This window comes from Ranitomeya imitator, chromosome 6 (genome assembly GCF_032444005.1).
Source record: "Ranitomeya imitator isolate aRanImi1 chromosome 6, aRanImi1.pri, whole genome shotgun sequence".
Classification (NCBI taxonomy): Eukaryota; Metazoa; Chordata; class Amphibia; order Anura; family Dendrobatidae; genus Ranitomeya; species Ranitomeya imitator.
In genome coordinates, this window is record NC_091287.1 from 269,178,665 (window position 1) to 269,197,332 (window position 18,668).

The 18,668-nt window shown below is 41.9% G+C and overlaps 1 protein-coding gene across 1 annotated transcript in view; it reads right to left on the bottom strand.

Moving 5' to 3' along the window:
* The window catches only part of CDH12 (cadherin 12), a 1,535,982-nt gene that overhangs the window by 1,424,832 nt on the left and 92,482 nt on the right, over nucleotides 1–18,668 (bottom strand). The gene's annotated exons all lie outside the window — the stretch shown is intronic.

An 18,668-nucleotide genomic window follows, 5' to 3' on the forward strand; every position in this document is an offset into this window, starting at 1 on the left:
GTGACCCATATTGCAGAAAAGACTGGCTGTGCAAATCATAAAGGGAAGTAAAAAAATGCATATACAGTACAGACCAAAAGTTTGGACACACCTTCTCATTTAAAGATTTTTCTGTATTTTCATGGCTATGAAAATTGTACATAACCACTGAAGGCATCAAAACTATGAATTAACAGATGTGGAATTATATACTTAACAAAAAAAGTGTGAAACAACTGAAATTATGTCTTATATTCTAGGTTCTTCAAAGTAGCCACCTTTTGCTTTGATGACTGCTTTGCATACTCTTGGCATTCTCCTGATGAGCTTCAAGAGATAGTCATCGGAAATGGTTTTTAATTCACAGGTGTGCCCTGTCAGGTTTAATAAGTGGGATTTCTTGCCTTATAAATGGTGTTGGGACCATCAGTTGTGTTGTGCAGAAGTCTGGGGGATACACAGCTGATAGTCCTACTGAATAGACTGATAGAATTTGTATTATGACAAGAAAAAAGCAGCTAAGTAAAGAAAAACGAGTGGCCATCATTACTTTATGAAATGAAGGTCAGTCAGTCCAAAAAATTGGGAAAACTTTGAAAGCGTCCCCAAGTGCAGTGGAAAAAGCCATCAAGCACTACAAAGAAACTGATTCACATGAGGACTGCCCCAGGAAAGGAAGACCAAGAGTCACCTCTGCTTCTGAGGATAAGTTTATCCGAGTCACCAGCCTCAGAAATCGCAGGTTAACAGCAGCTCAGATTAGAGACCTGGTCAATGCCTGTTCTAGCAGCAGACACATCTCTACAACAACTGTTAAGAGGAGACTTTGTGCAGCAGGCCTTCATGGTAAAATAGTTGCTAGGAAACCACTGCTAAGGACAGGCAACAAGCAGAAGAGACTTGTTTGGGCTAAAGAACACAAGGAATGGACATTAGACCAGTGGAAATCTGTGCTTTGGTCTGATGAGTCCAAATTTGAGATCCTTGTTTCCAACCACCGTGTCTTTGTGTGACGCAGAAAAGGTGAACGGATGGACTCTACATGCCTGGTTCCCACCGTGAAGCATGGAGGAGGAGGTCTGATGGTGTTGGGGTGCTTTGATTGTGACACTGTTGGGGATTTATTCAAAATTGAAGGCATACTGTACCAGCATAGCTACCACAGCATCTTGCAGCGGCATGCTATTCCATCCGGTTTGCGTTTAGTTGGGCCATCATTTATTTTTCAACAGGACAATGACCCCAAACACACCTACAGGCTGTGTAAGGGCTATTTGAACAAGAAGGAGAGTGATGGGGTGCTACGCCAGATGACTTGGCCTTCACAGTCACCAGGCCTGAACCCAATCAAGATGGTTTGGGGTGAGCTGAACCGCAGAGTGAAGGCAAAAGGGCCAGCAAGTGCTAAGCATCTCTTGGAACTCCTTCAAGATTGTTGGAAGACCATTCCCGGTGACTACCTCTTGAAGCTCATCAAGAGAATGCCAAGAGTGTGCAAACAGTCATCAAAGCAAAAGGTGGCTATTTTGAAGAACCTAGAATATAAGACATACTTTCAGATACTTTCAGTTGTTTCACACTTTTTTTAAGTATATAATTCCACATGTGTTAATTCATTGTTTTGATGCCTTCAGTGTGAATGTACAATTTTCATAGCCATGAAAATACAGAAAAATCTTTAAATGAGAAGGTGTGTCCAAACTTTTGGTCTGCACTGTGTATATACAAACTCTCATATTTAATGCTGGCCTTTTTCTAAGTGAAAATAATCTCAAAGCTAATAAATTCATGAATTAGATGCACCAAATAAAAAAGCTTCTTGCCATTGTCTCCGCTGTCACCCTTGATTTGCTATAATGTCCAATAAATAGCTCTAATTTTTATATATTCTCATCATTCTGTAAGAATATTCTTTATTATTATTTCAATACTTCCTGTGCTTAATTTGCCATTCAAGCTAATGATCATTTTTAGGCTATCTTCATGTTATAGCCTCAGAAAAAGGGCTAGGACTTAGAATATATATATTTTTTTGTAATACTAAGTGCCTGGATGTGAGAATATTTCCAGTCTCGTCTTTAACTGGAAAGCTTCCAGCAGTCTGCACAGCAAGAAAGATGTGTGATGTATTGGCAGGTGGCCTGAAGTAGATCCTACTGTAGCCCGAAAGCTCAGAATGCAAATCAGTCTGACAGACTAGAGAGTTTGTTCTTGGGCCAGCTTTTTGTCTTTCTGTCTTTTTTTATTACATATGGCAGATGACAATGTGTATTTAAGGAGAAATCGAGCATTAGAGAATGTGGTGCAGAACAGGATGGAATAATGCTGTAAGTAATTTCTGGTAAAGTTAAGGCTGGAACTAAAAAGGTTATTTTGTCATTTAGTCAATTGTGTTTAAGTGACTCCAGGAACAACCAGAACAATGCAGATAAGTAAATCAAATTAGTTGCAAATTAACGAGATATCTTGTGAAGTCAAGCAGTTTTTAGATGGTAATTTCTACAAGAATAAACTACTTTGACCTCCCATACTGCCACTTGTCTTTGAATTCTCTTTCGAAGTTTTGCAGCTATACAACTCATTGTAGTTATTCACATAATACATACGCAATAAGAGTCAATTAGAGAATAGGTATGTCTCCACCCTACCTCTTAGAGGAATATGGGGATAAGTAAGGGGAATCATAATGGAAGAATTATTCATATTAGAAGAAAAATTAAGAGGAATCTGTCAGTAGGATCAACCCTCCTAATTCATCTATATTGGCACGTAGGTTGTAGGAAGCTGAATAAAATAATACCTTGATATCTGTGATCCAATGTCTTATTTCAGAGAAATTCACATTTTACTTATATGTAAATGAGCTGTTTCAAGCTGTGAACAGGACCCTGAACTGCATTAGAATATGACTCTAGAGATTATTTGTAATAAAAGAAGGTGTAACCAGTGTGAGACATGTAAGTAACACCGAACAGGAGAACTGAACTTTGTTTCCTTACAAACACACTTCCTACAGCTCGTACAGCTGTGCTTTATGGCAACAATATTGCAACCCTGTCTGCCAGTGAGATGGAAGCTGAAGCTGAAAGGAACCTGCAGATGTGTCAGGTATAATCATCACTTACAGCTCTGCAGTGAGATCAGGAGAGCGGAGATTACACATCAAACTGGTATACCCCCAAAAGTCCAATAATCTCTACTAGGCAGATACTCATGCAGAACAGTGTCTAGGCTCAAAACCTGAAACATCTCATTTACATATAGGACAAATGTGAATTTATCTTGATTAAGACATCGGACTAAAGATATAGGTTGACCTCAATTGACTTAAGTCTACCTTGAACCTTTAAAACTAAGACACTATGAAACTATATCAAGTTAGCATTTTATTCAGCTTCCTATGACCCACATGCTCATAAAGATGGCTTAGGAGGGTTCATCCTACTGACAGATACCCTTTAAACTGGGACAATGACACCAACTATGATACCCAAATGCAAAACTAAACAAATGAGTATAAACTGGTATACGTGCAATATGTAAGAGTACATTCATACTGTATCCACTTAACAGACAAAACTTAAAGGGCTTTTCCCACAAACAAAAGTTGATTTTACTCACTAAATCTTGGAATAATACGTTCCACAATTGGATGTGTTTAAATAAAATGTTGCTGTGCTGAGATAATCTTATAAATGTGCTCCTGCTGTGTACTGTGTAATGACTGGGTCTGACTGTGCAGGGACATGTTCTGATCTTACCACAGCTCTTGAGTAGGGGAGGATCCAAAAGAGAGTATACAGACATTACAGCACAGAATTCGAGCTGATTCTTTTTGTGAGGCAAAACATTTCCCTGCCTGTTTTTAAACAATGTTTTGCCGCAAAGAAAGAATCATTTGTGATCCCATTCTGTAATGTCTGTATACTCTTCTTTGCTTCCTCCCCTGCCTAGGAGATGTTGTATGATCAGTCCATGTTCCTCAGGATTTATCAGGATTGAGACCTGCTGGTTGCCTGGCTCCATGGAGTTGTTTGGATAAGACAGGTTGTGACTCTCATGCCAACTAGCCTTTTTCCCTTGTATGGACTCAATGGACTGTCATCTTCCTACGCTTGTCTTTACCACCTCTCTGTGTGTACCCCAGTTGGGCTAGCCAACCCTGAGAGCTCTGACATAACAAAAACTTTCATGGTGCTAGCTGGGACATCACTGAGGCAGCAGGTTTCGGATGATCGAAGCAGTTGTCCCATCAGCTGACACCAGTGACTGGAGCTGAGCGCTCATGCTATGTTCTGACAGCGTGAGATCCTTGGCTTTCTGACAGCAGGGATGATTTCACCGCCGATCAGAAGTGGTGTTTGCCGCCACTGGATGTATGAGCCCCCCATTCAAGTGAATGGGGTCTGGGTTCTGGTACCCGAACCAGAACTTTTTGTAACTGTTCGACCGAACCCACCGGACCCGAGCATCCAGGTGTCTGCCCATCTCTAGTTATAAGTTACATAAGACAATGAACACTATGTCTGTTTTCATCTTGTTTTGCACCTTCACTATATGATTACTTTTATGATATGGTCTGAATTATGTATATACTGCAGCAACATCAAACATGCAAAGAAACACATTTTATTACTTGCTTTCCTGCTATGGACATTATTCCTTAGTGCTATTATTATAACACAAAGTCTGATTTTGATACCCATTTCAGAATAAATTTAAACTAGAATATTGTCCTCTCACAATTTTTAGTAAAGATTCTCACTTCCTAACTATCATTAGTTATAGGGTTCACTTGAGTTGCCGGAACATCAGTACCAATTAATATTTACTTGGATAAATATATTTTTTTCATTGTTACAAATAAATGTTCTATTAAGGTCTACTCTATTTTTGATAAATAAGTATTAATACCGCATATTTTTAGCTTTATCATAAAGCACTTTCTATATACCGTATATACTCGAGTATAAGCCGAGATTTTAAGCCCATTTTGGGGGGCTGAAAGTCCCCCTCTCGGCTTATACTCGAGTCATACCCGGGGTCGGCAGGGGAGGGGGGGCGGCAGCAGTCTAGTTATACTCACCTGCTCCTGGTGCGGTCCCTGCAGTCCTTGCTTCTTCCAGTGCTGCAGATTCTTCCTGTATTGAGCGGTCACATGGCACCGCTCATTACAGTCATGAATATGCGGCTCCACCTCCCATAGAGGTGGAGCCGCATATTCATGACTGTAATGATCGGTAACTGTGACCGCTCAATACATGAAGAAGATGCAGTGGTGGAAGCAGCAGGGACTGCAGGGACCGCACCAGGAGCAGGTAAGTATACGTGGAGGGGAGCGCTGCACGATATTTACCTGCTCCTCGTTCCGGTGCGGCTCCGTCTCCAGCGTCCTCTGGCAGTGACGCTCAGGTCAGAGGGCGCGGTGACGTAGTGAGTGCGCGCCCTCTGCTGAGCATCAGTGCTGGAGACGGAGCCGCACGAGGAGCAGGTAAATATTGAAAGCGCCGGCGTCCTGAGCGAAGAGAGGTGAGTATGGGATTTTTTTTATTGCAGCAGCAGCAGCATTCTATATGGCACAACTTTATATGGAGCATCTATGGGGCCATAATGAACGGTGCAGAGCATTATATATGGGGCACAGCTTTATATGGAGCATCTATGGGGCCATAATGAACGGTGTAGAGCCTTATATATGGCACAGCTTTATATGGGGCCATAGTGAACGGTGCAGAGCATTATATGTGGCCCAGCTTTATATGGGGCCATAATGAACAGTGCAGAGCATTATATGTGGCACAGCTTTATATGGGGCTATAATGAACGGTGCAGAGCATTATATGTGGGGCACAGCTTTATATGGGAATCTATGGGGCAATAATGAACAGTATTCAGCATTATATGTGGCACAGGTTAACCCCTATCTGACCTCGGACGGGATAGTACGTCCGAGGTCAGATCCCCTGCTTTGATGCAGGGCTCCGCGGTGAGCCCGCACCAAAGCCGGGACTTGTCAGCTGTTTTGAACAGCTGACATGTGCCCGTAATAGGCGCGGGCAGAATCGCGATCTGCCCGCACCTATTAACTAGTTAAATGCCGCTGTCAAACGCAGACAGCGGCATTTAACTACCGCATCCGGCCGGGCGGCCGGAAATGAGGTCATCACCGACCCCTGTCACATGATCGGGGGTCGGCGATGCGTCAGGATGGTAACCATAGAGGTCCTAGAGACCTCTATGGTTACTGATCGCCGGTGGCTGTGAGCGCCACCCTGTGGTCGGCGCTCACAGCACACCTCCATTTCTGCTACATAGCAGCGATCAGCAGATCGCTGCTATGCAGCAGAGGCGATCGAGTTGTGCCAGCTTCTAGCCTCCCATGGAGGCTTTTGAAGCATGGCAAAAGGAAAAAAAAAAAAGTTAAAAAAAATGTGAAAAAAATAAAAAAAATATAAAAGTTGAAATCACCCCCCTTTCGCCCCAATCAAAATAAATCAATAAAAAAAAAATCAAATCTACATATATTTGGTATCGCCGTGCTCAGAATCGCCCGATCTATCAATTAAAAAAAAGCATTAACCTGATCGCTAAACGGCGTAGCAAGAAAAAAATTCGAAACGCCAGAATTACGTTTTTTAGGTCGCCGCGACATTGCATTAAAATGCAATAACGGGCGATCAAAAGAACGTATCTGCACCAAAATGCTATCATTAAAAACTTCATCTCGGCATGCAAAAAATAAGCCCTCAACCGATCCCAGATCACGAAAAATGGAGATGCTACGAGTATCGGAATATGGCGCAATTTTTATTTATTTTTTTTAGCAAAGTTTGGAATTTTTTTTCACCACTTAGATAAAAAATAACCTAGTCATGTTAGGTGTCTATGAACTCGTACTGACCTGGAGAATCATAATGGCAATGTGGGATTGCACTTTTTTTTGCAATTTCACCGCACTTGGAATTTTTTTCCCATTTTCTAGTACATGACATGCTAAAACCAATGATGTCGTTCAAAAGTACAACTCGTCCCGCAAAAAATAAGCCCTCACATGGCCAAATTCACGGAAAAATAAAAAAGTTATGGCTCTGGGAAGGAGGGGAGTGAAAAACAAACACGGAAAAAGGAAAAATCCCAAGGTCATGAAGGGCTTAATATGGAGCATCTATGGGGCAATAATGAACGGTATGGAGCATCTATTTTTATTTTTGACTTTCACCGGTAGCTGCTGCATTTCCCACCCTAGGCTTATACTCGAGTCAATAAGTTTTCCCAGTTTTTTGTGGCAAAATTAGAAGGGTCGGCTTATACTCGGGTCGGTTTATACTCAAGTATATACGGTAATTAAAAGCATGCTTTTGCAAATTTTGCAAATGTACAGATTACTTGAACCCTTATAAGTGCACAATTACACACAACATTATTCGGCATAACTGCACTAATTGATAAACTTTTCCAGGCATTTCTGATTTCTTTATGCAGCAAAAAACACAATTTTCAGATGTGAGTTGGAATTCCGTAGGTTATTATAAATGAGGAATGAATTATGAGAAAACATTTTAGACGCTGTAATCAGAGTTTTTCAAGATTCAATTTTCATGTATCCAGCAAAATGCAACCAACCGGCTCTCATTTTGCTGTATGCTTTTGAGGATCAGGAAATATTTTAGAAATAACACAGGTCTGCGACTAAAACGCTGTTTGATTATTTTCAAATGAAAAAAATATTGAAATAATCCTGTACGTCAGGTTTTGCCACAAAATGCTAAATTCTCTTCAAATTTACTATATTTTTCTCATTTTTTAATTTTTTTTATCTTAGGGTTTTGAAAGTCAAAATTACTATTAATTAATTCACATCAATGCATTAAAGATATACAATGCCCAAAAAATATAACTTTCAAAGAAAAGAACTTTCAGAGTAAGCTAATGAAACCAGCATCAACATGTTGCAAGCTGAACGAGCAGGCTCTGACATGCTCGGGCTTGATTCAATTGTTTTATCTTGGTTCTCGCCTGTTCACATTTTTTCATCTCAGTTCGTGTTAGCTCGTCATATTTAACCGTGTTTCCCAAAATTAGCATCATGGCTCAGCGGAAGTGTATTAATTCGCCTGACAGTTTCTGTTACATTTGTGGTGAATATCCTCAAAAAGAAGGGTGGTTTGCATTTAAAGAGGTTGTAGAGAAATTTTTAGGCATCAACAAAGACCCTGACTACAAAAAAATCATCGGATGAATGCTGAAAGCATTTCAAGCTTTAAGTTGCCTGATGAGTTTGAAAGTGCATTTCCTCCTTTCCCACCTTGACAACTTTCCTGAAAACTTGGGAGCTGTGAGTGAAGAGCAAGGTGAACGATTCCACCAGGACATTAAAGAGATGGAAAGAAGATACCAGGGAAGATGGAGCATTACAGTGATGGCAGACTACTGTTAGACGCTTCAGAGAGACATTCCAGATGCTACTCACAGGCGTAAATGTACTAAGAGAAGCCTCACAGGGATGAAGAATCGATTTTAGCGTGTGTTAGTGAGCTCATTGCAGTTAATAAATGATTTTCATGAAACATTTGTAATAAAAAATTTATTTTATGAGTCTATTTTCATTTATTTTGAGGTATTGTCTTATTTAATAATAATAATAATAATAATCTTTATTTTTATATAGCGCTAACATATTCCGCAGCGCTTTACAGTTTGCACACATTATTTAACAAAGTTACTTAAATTGTCAGAAAACATGATGTCCTATGAAAAAACAGCGCCCATTTTTGGATTCAGCACACTTAAAAACATAAAAATTACGTGGAATAACCAAAACAGCTCTTGAAAAAAATTTTTTTGCAGACCTGTGTAATGAAAGATTATACTGTCATTGATCACCTGTCCTTGCACCAAAACTCCCTGCCTTGTCCACAGGTCTTTGTTCTTATCTTTCAGCTTCAATATCTTCTAAGGTCCATACAGTCACGTGGGGTGCAACACATATCAATTGTATTGCCTAATGCCATAGGTATTGAAGCAAAGTTTGGGGTTCATGCCAAGAGCTAGTGTGGTGCCAAACCCCGAACTTGGACTGTACATCCGTGTCACTGTTTGGATTCATCAGCCTAATAAAGCTTGCTGAAAAGCTGCATCACAGATAATTAGCAAGCTTTAAAGGTACCGTCACACTTAGCGACGCTGCAGCGATACCGACAACGATCCGGATCGCTGCAGCGTCGCTGTTTGGTCGCTGGAGAGCTGTCACACAGACCGCTCTCCAGCGACCAACAATGCCAGTAACCAGGGTAAACATCGGGTAACTAAGCGCAGGGCTGCGCTTAGTAACCCGATGTTTACCCTGGTTACCATCCTAAAAGTAAAAAAAAACAAACACTACATACTTACCTACAGCCGTCTGTCCTCCAGCGCTGTGCTCTGCACTCCTCCTGTACTGTCTGTGTGAGCACAGCGGCCGGAAAGCAGAGCGGTGACGTCACCGCTCTGCTTTCCGGCTCACCGACGCTCACAACCAGTACAGGAGGAGTGCAGAGAAGCACAGCGCTGGAGGACAGACGGCTGTAGGTAAGTATGTAGTGTTTGTTTTTTTTTACTTTTAGGATGGTAACCAGGGTAAACATCGGGTTACTAAGCGCGGCCCTGCGCTTAGTTACCCGATGTTTACCCTGGTTACCAGTGAAGACATCGCTGAATCGGTGTCACACACGACGATTCAGCGATGTCTACGGGGAGTCCAGCGACCAAATAAAGTTCTGGACTTTCTTCCCCGGCCAGCGACAGCACAGCAGGGGCCTGATCGCTGCTGCCTGTCACACTGGACGATATCGCTAGCGAGGACGCTGCAACGTCACGGATCGCGAGCGATATCGTCTAGTGTGACGGTACCTTAAGGCTGTGGGCACTCCTGGCCACATCACAAGTAATGGCATGGCTGTGATAGGCCGGCCCACCACATGAAAAATTAACTGGATAGAAACAAAATGAGCAATTGTAAGTACACAGTGCTATATAATATGATGATTACAATATATTAAGAGGATAAAAACTTTGATGGGAGTGCTTATTTAACCCCTTCCCGACCTTTGACGCATACGCTGCGTCATGAAAGTCGGTGCCATTCCGACCCATGACGCAGCATATGCGTCATGGAAAGATCGCGTCCCTGCAGGCCGGGTGAAAGGGTTAACTCCCATTTCACCCGATCTGCAGGGACAGGGGGAGTGGTAGTTTAGCCCAGGGGGGGTGGCTTCACCCCCTCGTGGCTACGATCGCTCTGATTGGCTGTTGAAAGTGAAACTGCCAATCAGAGCGATTTGTAATATTTCACCTAAAAAACTGGTGAAATATTACAATCCAGCCATGGCCGATGCTGCAATATCATCGGCCATGGCTGGAAACACTTATGTGCACCCACCCCACCCCTCCGATCGCCCCCCCACCCCCCCGATCTGTGGTCCGCTCCCCTCCGTCCTGTGCTCCGCTCCCCCGTCCTCCTGTCCGCTTCCCCGTGCACCAATCACACCCCCTGTGCTGCAATCAAACCCCCCCGCACTCCGATCCCCCCCCCGCACACAGCGACCCCCCCCCCCCGTGCTCCGATCCACCCCCCCCGCACAGCGATCCCTCACCCCGTGCTCCAATCCTTCCCCGTGCTCCAATCCTCCCTCCCGTGTTCCGATCCACCCCCCCCCATGATCCGATCCACCCCCCCGTGCTCCGACGCCCCCCCCGTGCCCTGATCTCCCCCCCTTATACTTACCTGGCCGCCCGAGGTCCGTCCGTCTTCTTTCCTGGGCGCCGCCATCTTCCAAAATGGCGGGCGCATGTGCAGTGCGCCCGCCGAATCTGCCGGCCGGCAGATTCGTTCCAGAGTGAATTTTGATCACTGAGATATATCCTATCTCAGTGATCAAAATAAAAAAAATAGTAAATGACCCCCCCCTTTGTCACCCCCATAGATAGGGACAATAAAAAAAATAAAGAATTTTTTTTTTTTTCACTAAGGTTGGGGTAAGAACTAGGGTTAGGGTTAGGGGTAGGGTTAGGGGTAGGGTTAGGGGTAGGGTTAGGGGTAGGGTTAGGGGTAGGGGTAGGGTTAGGGCTAGGGTTAGGGGTAGGGGTAGGGTTAGGGCTAGGGTTAGGGTTAGGGTTAGGGGTAGGGTTAGGGCTAGGGTTAGGGTTTCGGTATGTGCACACGTATTCTGGTCCTATGCGGATTTTTCCGCAGCGGATTTGAAAAATCCACAGTGCTAAACCGCTGCCGATTTATCGTGGATTTACCGCGGTTTTTCTGCGCATTTCACTGCGGTTTTACAACTGCGATTTTCTATTGGAGCAGTTCTAAAACCGCTGCGGAATCCGCAGAAAGAAGTGACATGCTGCGGAATGTAAACCGCTGCGTTTCCGTGCAGTTTTTCCGCAGCATGTGTACAGCGATTTTTGGTTCCCATAGGTTCACATTGAACTGTACACTCATGGGAAACTGCTGCGGATCCGCAGCGTTTTCCGCAGCGTGTGCACATACCTTTAGAATTAGGCCATGTGCACACGGTGCGGATTGGCCGCTGCGGATTCGCAGCAGTGTTCCATCAGGTTTACAGTACCATGTAAACATATGGAAAACCAAATCCGCTGTGCCCATGGTGCAGAAAATACCGCGCGGGAACGCTGCGTTGTATTTTCCGCAGCATGCCAATTCTTTGTGCGGATTCCGCAGCGTTTTACACCTGTTCCTCAATAGGAATCCACAGGTGAAATCCGCACAAAAAACACTGGAAATCCACGGTAAATCCACAGGTAAAACGCAGTGCCTTTTACCCGCGGATTTTTCAAAAATGATGCTGAAAAATCTCATACGAATCCGCAACGTTGGCACATAGCCTTAGAGTTGGGTTGGAATTAGGGTTGTGGTTAGGGTTAGGGGTGTGTTGGGGTTAGGGTTGTGGTTAGGGGTGTGTTGGGGTTAGGGTTGTGATTAGGGTTACGGCTACAGTTGGGATAAGGGTTAGGGGTGTGTTGGAGGTAGAATTGAGGGGTTTCCACTGTTTAGGCACTTCAGGGGGTCTCCAAACGCAACATGGCGCCACCATTGATTCCAGCCAATCTTGTATTCAAAAATTCAAATGGTGCTCCCTCACTTCCGAACCCCGACGTGTGCCCAAACAGTGGTTTACCCCCACATATGGGGTACCAGCATACTCAGGACAAACTGCGCAACAATTACTGGGGTCCAACTTCTCCTGTTACCCTTGAGAAAATAAAAAATTGCTTGCTAAAACATCATTTTTGAGGAAAGAAAAATGATTTTTTATTTTCACGGCTCTGCGTTGTAAACGTCTGTGAAGCACTTGGGGGTTCAAAGTGCTCACCACATATCTAGATAAGTTCCTTGGGGGGTCTAGTTTCCAAAATGGGGTCACTTGTGGGGGGTTTCTACTGTTTAGGCACACCAGGGGCTCTGCAAACGCAACATGACGCCCGCAGACCATTCCATCAAAGTCTGCATTTCAAAAGTCACTACTTCCCTTCTGAGCCCCCACGTGTGCCCAAACAGTGGTTTACCCCCACACATGGGGCATCAGCGTACTCAGGAGAAACTGGACAACAACTTTTGTGGTCCAATTTCTCCTGTAACCCTTAGGAAAATAAAAAATTCTGGGCTAAAAAATTATTTTTGAGGAAAGAAAACGTATTTATTATTTTCACGGCTCTGCGTTATAAACTTCTGTAAAGCACTTGGGGGTTGAAAGTGCTCACCACACATCTAGATAAGTTCCTTTGGGGGTCTAGTTTCCAAAATGGGGTCACTTGTGGGGGGTTTCTACTGTTTAGGCACACCAGGGGCTCTGCAAACGCAATGTGACGCCCGCAGACCATTCCATCAAAGTCTGCATTTCAAAAGTCACTACTTCCCTTCTGAGCCCCCACGTGTGCCCAAACAGTGGTTTACCCCCACACATGGGGTATCAGCGTACTCAGGAGAAACTGGACAACAACTTTTGTGGTCCAATTTCTCCTGTAACCCTTGGGAAAATAAAAAATTCTGGGCTAAAAAATTATTTTTGAGGAAAGAAAACGTATTTATTATTTTCACTGCTCTGTGTTATGAACTTCTGTGAAGCACTTGGGGGTTCAAAGTGCTCACCTCACATCTAGATAAGTTCCTTTCGGGGTCTAGTTTCCAAAATGGGGTCACTTGTGGGGGGTTTCTACTGTTTAGCCACATCAGGGGCTCTGCAAACGCAACGTGACGCCCGCAGAGCATTCCATCAAAGTCTGCATTTCAAAACGTCACTACTTCACTTCCGAGCCCCAGCATGTGCCTAAACAGTGGTTTACCCCCACATATGGGGTATCAGCGTACTCAGGAGAAACTGGACAACAACTTTTGGGGTCAAATTTCTCCTGTTACCCTTGGGAAAATAAAAAATTGCGGGCTAAAATTCATTTTTGAGAAAATAATTTTTTTTTTTTATTTTCATGGCTCTGCGTTATAAACTTCTGTGAAGCACTTGAGGGTTCAAAGTGCTCACTACACATCTAGATTAGTTCCTTTGGGGGTCTAGTTTCCAAAATGGGGTAATTTGTGGGGGATCTCCAATGTTTAGGCACACAGGGGCTCTCCAAACGCGACATGGTGTCCGCTAATGATTGGAGCTAATTTTCCATTTAAAAAGCCAAATGGCGTGCCTTCCCTTCTGAGCCCTGCCGTGCGCCCAAACAGTGGTTTACCCCCACATATGGGGTATCTGCATACTCAGGACAAACTGGACAACAACATTTGTGGTCCAATTTCTCCTATTACCATTGGCAAAATAGGAAATTCCAGGCTAAAAAATCATTTTTGAGAAAAGAAAAATTATTTTTTATTTTCATGGCTCTGCATTATAAACTTCTGTGAAGCACCTGGGGGTTTAAAGTGCTCAGTATGCATCTAGATAAGTTCCTTGGGGGGTCTAGTTTCCAAAATGGGGTCACTTGTGGGGGAGCTCCATTGCATAGGCACACAGGGGCTCTCCAAATGCGACATGGTGTCCGCTAACAATTGGAGCTAATTTTCCATTCAAAAAGTTAAAAGGCGCGCCTTCCCTTCCGAGCCCTGCCGTGTGCCCAAACAGTGGTTTACCCCCACATATGAGGTATCGGCGTACTCGGGAGAAATTGCTCAACAAATTTTAGGATCCATTTTATCCTATTGCCCATGTGAAAATGAAAAAATTGAGGCGAAAATAAATTTTTTGTGAAAAAAAGTACTTTTTCATTTTTACGGATCAATTTGTGAAGCACCTGAGGGTTTAAAGTGCTCACTAGGCATCTAGATAAGTTCCTTGGGGGGTCCAGTTTCCAAAATGGGGTCACTTGTGGGGGAGCTCCAATGTTTAAGCACACAGGGTCTCTCCAAACGCGACATGGTGTCCGCTATCGATGGAGATAATTTTTCATTCAAAAAGTCAAATGGCGCTCCTTCCCTTCCGAGCCTTACCATGTGCCCAAACAGTGGTTTACCCCCACATGTGAAGTATCGGTGTACTCAGGAGAAATTGCCAAACAAATTTTAGGATCCATTTTATCCTGTTGTCCATGTGAAAATGAAAAAATTGAGGCTAAAAGAATTTTTTTGTGAAAAAAAAGTACTTTTTCATTTTTACGGATCAATTTGTGAAGCACCTGGGGGTTTAAAGGGCTCACTATGCATCTAGATAAGTTCCTTGGGGCGTCTAGTTTCCAAAATGGGGTCACTTGTGGGGGAGCTCCAATTTTTAGGCACACGGGGGCTCTCCAAATGTGACATGGTGTCCGCTAAAGAGTGCAGCCAATTTTTCATTCAAAAAGTCAAATGGCGCTCCTTCCCTTCCAAGCCCTGCCGTGCGCCCGAACAGTGGTTTACCCCCACATATGAGGTATCGGCGTACTCAGGACAAATTGGACAACAACGTACGTGGTTCAGTTTCTCCTTTTACCATTGGGAAAATAAAAAAATTGTTGCTGAAAAATCATTTTTGTGACTAAAAAGTTAAATGTTCATTTTTTCCTTCCATGTTGCTTCTGCTGCTTTGAAGCACCTGAAGGGTTAATAAACTTCTTGAATGTGGTTTTGTGCACCTTGAGGGGTGCAGTTTTTAGAATGGTGTCACTTTTGGGTATTTTCAGCCATATAGACCCCTCAAACTGACTTCAAATGTGAGGTGGTCCCTAAAAAAAATGGTTTTGTAAATTTCGTTGTAAAAATGAGAAATCGCTGGTCAAATTTTAACCCTTATAACTTCCTAGCAAAAAAAAATTTTGTTTCCAAAATTGTGCTGATGTAAAGTAGACGTGTGGGAAATGTTATTTATTAACTATTTTGTGTCACATAACTCTCTGGTTTAACAGAATAAAAATTCAAAATGTGAAAATTGCGAAATTTTCAAAATTTTCGCCAAATTTCCGTTTTTATCACAAATAAACACAGAATTTATTGACCTAAATTTACCACTAACATGAAGCCCAATATGTCACGAAAAAACAATCTCAGAACCGCTAGGATCCATTGAAGCGTTCCTGAGTTATTACCTCATGAAGGGACACTGGTCAGAATTGCAAAAAACGGCAAGGTCTTTAAGGTCAAAATAGGCTGGGTCATGAAGGGGTTAATTACCACTGTTATTATATTTAGTCCATTATGGTCTCGTCATGCAACCATAACAACTGTTGGTTCTGAATAATACACAACAGTACTTTTATGCAAAGTACATACAGACATAAACTTATGCAGAGCAACCTTGCAAAGACCTGAAACTAGTACCAGTATACATTTTTTTTCTTGCCGCATTTAGTTCTGTAACTATAGACTTTATTAATTACATTGGTCTAGCAAAAACACTAGCTTTGTTATCCATAGCATCCAACCATAGCTCAGGTTGAATTTTTACATTTATTGTATGAAAATGATAAACACAATTGGTTTCTATGAGCAACTAGGACATTTTTCTTGTAGAACATGTTGTCATACTTCATAAAATACCCATTAAAATAATTGTCTACACTAAAAAACATGGCTGCTTTCTTTTAGAATCTGTTCTATATCTCTCCGTACTTAGGGCCGATTCAGTAAGGTGTTTATGTGTCAATTTTAATGTAAAACACCCTAAAACGTAGCTAATTGTTTGCTCAACTAGAAAGTTGCACAAAATTTCTGCAACTTTTGACATTTTCATGATAGTCCTGGATAGCTTTGCAAAAATCGGCTGAGCATGGGTGGGACAGGATATGTTTAAATCCACACAATCGAAGCCATGAAAATGTACACCACAAGAGTACACTTCTGGCAGAGCAAGACAACACTTTTAAAATGCATCTATTTTATTAAGTGGCATGCTCCGCTTAATGAATTAGACGCCTCTTAATTAATTAGATTCATCTTACTCTTGCATACCCCTTCAGTAAGGCTTGTTTCACACTAGCGTCGGGCTCGGCCCGTCGCAGTGTGTCGGGCCGAGGTTACCGATGCTAGCGTTGTAAGCGCCGCACAACGGGTGCAGCGGATGCAGATTTTCATCGCATCCGCTGCCCCATTATGAGGTGCGGGGAGGTGGGGGAGGAGTTCCGGCCGCGCATGCGCGGTCGGAAAAAGCGGTCCGTCGGCAGCAAAAAACGTTACATGTAGAGTTTTTTTTTGCCGACGGTCCGCTAAAGCAATCCGTCGCAATGCGTCGTCAATACAAGTCTATGGGGAAAAAACGCATCCTGCAAGCACTTTTGCAGGATGCGTTTTTTCTGCAAAATGACGCATTGTGACGGATTGCAGTTAACGCTAGTGTGAAAGTAGCCTAAGACTAGCAGGTACAATGGTGGTCCTAAAATACTGGCCACATAGTGTGTGGCTTTTACTCAGTCACAATTAAGAATGAAGAGGTAATATCTCATGGGGTGACAGTAGCCATATGTCACTAATTCTGGACAAGAAAAATAAATCCATAATCGTAATAGAAGTTTTTGACAATTTCCTTGAAGTACATATTTCCATTTATTTATTTTCTGTGGTTGGAAACGGACAAAGATAGAATCATGCAAACACAAAATGAATGTTCTTACATAATAATTTTAGTACACCAGTCCGGAAGTAAAACGGATGTTTTTTTTCTTCTCGTCTGTAGTGAATAAACATTAGCCTGTTAGCAATTTATTTTCTCCTTAACATTCTGCTACAAGCATGTTTCTCATAAAACATAGAGCAATGTTTGCGCTGTCTGCCCTTTAACCATAATATGATTTATCTCCAGTACTGCCACAATACTGTAAATATGGCTATACTGCTCCATAGAGATACATGCAGCTGTGCTTAATGGCGGGAGTAGAAAACAGCTGTAACACAATGTAGCGTTCTATATTAGTAATGTGCAGACTGCAGAACCTGAGTGAAGGTGGCGTATAATATTAGCCACATTTATTAACACTGTCACTTAGACAGATCTTGCCACTGTGAAAAATCAACTGAACAACTAATGCACAAATAGAAGGAACAGAATTTGGTGCTCATAATTGTGTGGTAAAGCAGTAATGTATTGATTTAGACAATCATGAACCTATACGTGGAGATTGGACCACCATCAATGCAAGAAAGATCCAATTATATAAATTCTTCTGTAGAATATATGTGTTAGGGATACTTAGAAATATTTAATCCTTTTCCATGTATCTTTCTCCTAAAAACATAAGATATCCCTTTTACTAGTGATGTGACCCCTCTGCAAATTTACATATATATATATATATATATATATATATATATATATATAAATATATATATATATATATATAGACATGTATGTATATACTGTATATATATATAGATCTATATATATATATATCTATATATATATATACATACATATATATATATATATATAGATATATATATAGATCTATATATATATATATAGATATATATATATAGATCTATATATATATATATATATATCTATATAGATACTGTATATATCTATACACTGTATGGTGTATATATGGTTCCACAGTCATAAAAGCAGGAGTAAACTAATTCTGCTTTAACATACTGTATGTAATATTGTTTGTAGTATAATTTTATCATGAGACATAATTTTTAAATTTAGTAGAAGAGCTGAAAGAGACTGGAGAAAACAATGGCCCCCATACACATTAGACACCTGTCGCTCGCATGATAGTTCAGCGAACAGCTATCCTTTCTAATTCAGCCATGTTATTTCTACACAAAATAGTGCCTCCAAGTCCACCAATATGCAATAAGATCCAAAAAGTTTATTGTATCAATACAAGGCATAAATAAATATAGCAAAACATCAGAAAAGTCAAAAGAAAAAAGGTTCAGGTGTTTGGGACAGCAGATCATCAGTAATATATCAGAGTAGGATAGTCGTGGGCTTCTCTATCAACATATAGTCATGATTATCATCATATAAATACATAAAGTGCTTTATGCAGTCATAACATCAATGAGAGGACAGCAAATGTGGCACAGACTATGTATAATGTGTGAATACACACAGTGCACAGGCGTTGCCTCTATTGTTAATGATAACAGAGAAAAAACAAGGCCAGACAATGATAGTCTATAACTAGAGGGAAGACACTCAACAATACAAGGTACCACAGTCCACTAACAAACCAGAAATTAATTTTTTCATATGTGCAAGACCCACTTTCCTATA